This window comes from Gavialis gangeticus, unplaced genomic scaffold (genome assembly GCF_001723915.1).
Source record: "Gavialis gangeticus isolate Ggan-Ray unplaced genomic scaffold, GavGan_comp1, whole genome shotgun sequence".
In the NCBI taxonomy this organism is placed as follows: domain Eukaryota; kingdom Metazoa; phylum Chordata; order Crocodylia; family Gavialidae; genus Gavialis; species Gavialis gangeticus.
The window spans coordinates 48,220,933-48,224,096 of record NW_017729032.1 but is presented as its reverse complement, the minus strand read 5'-3'; positions in this window follow the sequence as shown (position 1 = coordinate 48,224,096).

Below are 3,164 nucleotides of genomic sequence, written 5' to 3'. Positions count from 1 at the left end.
GGTGAATTTTAGCCCTGACCTGGAATCACCAGTTTGACTCTGCTGTTTCCAGTTATTCTCCGTTTCATTTTTATTTGTCTGCAGCCAAAGAGTGTGCTGTGCTCCCCACAGAACGTAAACACGTTCTTGCCCTAAATAGATACAGATGCAGGGTAGGGGTGGAGTGAACAGTGTGAGAGAGGCAAAGGTAATGTCACTAAAATGCTTGGGGTCATTAGGAGAAGATAAGTCATACGTGTCAAGAGAACGGAAAGAAGAAGATAAATTGAAAGGAAAGGGGTGATGAGGATGGTCAGTGAAGAAAGGGAAAGGGAGACGATTATGAAGGCGAGGTGAAGAAGAGCATTGAAACAAGCAGCCAATGAGAACTTGGAGGAGAAGATCCAGTCAGAGACTGTTCACTGCGGCTGCTTGCAAACATTCAAAATAAATAACTACATTTACCAAAAGAAGCAGCACATTGCTTTGACCCAGCTCTTCAGTGTCTGTATAAATCAGGCACTTCAGTGGGGCTTTGTGGAGCTTTCAGCTAAAGCGAATTCAATCAGCTATTAGATAAAAGCATCAAAACTTGAGTGGAGAGGAAGTGGAAGCAGGGAACCTCATGCAGACATTCATTGCTTTATCTAGATCAGTTTATAGCAGTGGTGCCCTGCAGGCCAGGCAAGTGGTGTAGGGTCAGTCTGTGGGCTGCATCCCATGTGAGACCGGTCCATCCATGTGTGTGACCCCGCACACCTGGGGGTCAGTGCATGGGTGCGCTGACCCACCCGATCCTGCACACCCCAGTTCAGCCAAGTACTGAAGCTAGAGAGCATTCAGGGCTACATTATCCAGCCCTGGAAATTTGGCAGCGGGGAAGTAACAATTAATGCTGTCACTGCACACTCACTGCCAAATTTCCAGACTTGTGGGGGAGCCCTCATGGGCCAGATCTGATTCACAGGCCGGAGACTGAGCACCCTTGGTTTACAGCATCCTTTTGAATGTAAGATGTCCTCACATTTAAGCTTGACCTAAATTTCCTGACTGTCAATTAAAAAAAATAATAAAGAACCAAGTAAAAACATTTCTACGGTGCAGATAAGAGCTTTTTATTTTAAAATTAAACTTAAGAGGTAGGCCATTTTTAGAAGGAATATTTTGTGTTAAATACTGTGTCATATTCAAAGGAATATGGAGTTTTTTGTGCTGGATAAAGGAAAGAATAATTGTTTTCCAGAACCCTATGTCTGTCCAGACATGCCTGAAAAGGTCAGCTGAAAACTCAGAGTGCCTGTAGGGTCAGAGCTCTAGGAAAAGGTGTAAAGTTCCTGGTGGGTTTGGACTCGTCTCAGAGACTCATTTCCAGGAACGGGGTAATTTAACAGAGAGCCTTTGCCACAGAGGCCCAGGGATGAGTCCTGGCTGTAAACTACCCAAAAGCCTGGAAGCTTAGGAGCACACCGGTGCATGGCAGTAGGCCCCAGACCCCGCCGACAGATGAGTATTCAAAGAGGGGAGCTCTCCCAGGGCAGTGCAAGGAAGACAGGACCTTTTCCTCAGCGTTGTAGCAAGGTAGGCTCACCCAGGGGAGTGGTTCATAGTAGCCGATTGCTTGTTGAATCCTCCTTCTCTCTCTCTCTCGTTTTTTTCCCCATGAAGACTTTTCTGCAGAGAAGTTGACTGTAACTCAGACTGGTTCAGCTCCTTCATGTGCACAAATCCATGTCTGGGAGAGAAGCATAGCATCTTCAGTTACATTTCACCTGGTTCAAATGCTGCCAGGGAACTTTGCACCTCTGAATTAGTCTGTCTTTACCAAATGCTGCCACATGGGCGTAGAGTAAGGTGACATTGCCTATCAAATAATATATAGAGCTATCCTCAAAGGTCCCTCTATTTTCTTAGCAATTTCAAAAATTGTGACCTTGTCTTTAACTTTTCCTTTCTGCGTCTAAAATGACAATGCAGCTTTTTCACCAGAGGCCTTTGGATTTCCTCTTGGGCTGAGTTTCAGCTTAGTGATTGACACAGATTGTTCTTGTGGTTGGTGATGTTCTAGCAACGAGGTGTCCACCCTGAGTTGTTCAGGTTTGTCAGTATCTTTTGATGCTGGACATGATTTTGCCACAGTCCCTCAAGCAGCAATCATGCAGAAGGAGACCTGCAAGGCTCCGCGCTGTCACTGCTCCCTTCCGCTGGGAAAGCAAGGCTGCTAAGACAGAAAATAAGGTGACTGGAGCTGTAACACCACCAGCAGCTCTGTGGTGTGTGTCATATTTTCTGATGTGGCTTTTTTTTCTACAAACTGGCCAAGAATGAGATTCATTAGAGGATATGCTGGCTCAAGACAAGACCAGACTAGATATTGGTGGTGCAAAGAGAATTGATATATGGATGTGGAAAGCAAGACAGGGCTGCTTCTTGCCACCACGATTGGCAAAGTTTGCCCAGTCTTTATCCAAGGGTCCCTGATGAAGAGATGCTGTACGATCCCCAAGGACAGAGGGAGCTATCCAAGTTGGCATCAGAAGAATGTTTTCCATTTGAATGCTGGGTCCCTGAGGTCAGCTAAGTTCTGGAGTTAACAGTCCTTAAAGGGTGAAATCCTGATCCCTTTGAATCAAGTGGGAGTTTGCCATTGACATCAATAGGAGCCAGGACATCACCCACAATGTTTCCATCCTCTGACAGAGCTCCCTTAGAAGGGGATCCTTGGTTCAATATTTGTTTCCCTTGCCTGGTCCAGCAAGCCAAAGCTGTTGCCAGTCCCATGGAAAACTCTATCCTTCCCTCAGGTTTTGTGGGGGCGAGGGGGAGCTTTCAGGAGTGTATTTATTTACTTGATTTCTATGCCACCTTTCCCAACAAGGCTCAGGTCAGTTTACAGTGTGAGAAACAGAATGCGTATAAAGCAGAAGAATGACAAAGCCACTTTAATGGGAGCTAGAATATCAGCATAACACAGAGATGTGGTTATTTTATTTTTCAGAGATATCTTAGTTATTTTTAGAGGTAGCAAGAATGCCATTATTTTTCTTCACTATTGTATGTATGCCTCATCTCTGCAGTCAGACATTTTACACACCGAATATAAGCAGTGATAGAAATCATTCCCACCTTCCAGAGTCACAGAAAACGTGAGGGATTTGAAATATAGTTTCATAGTTTCTAGGGTCGGA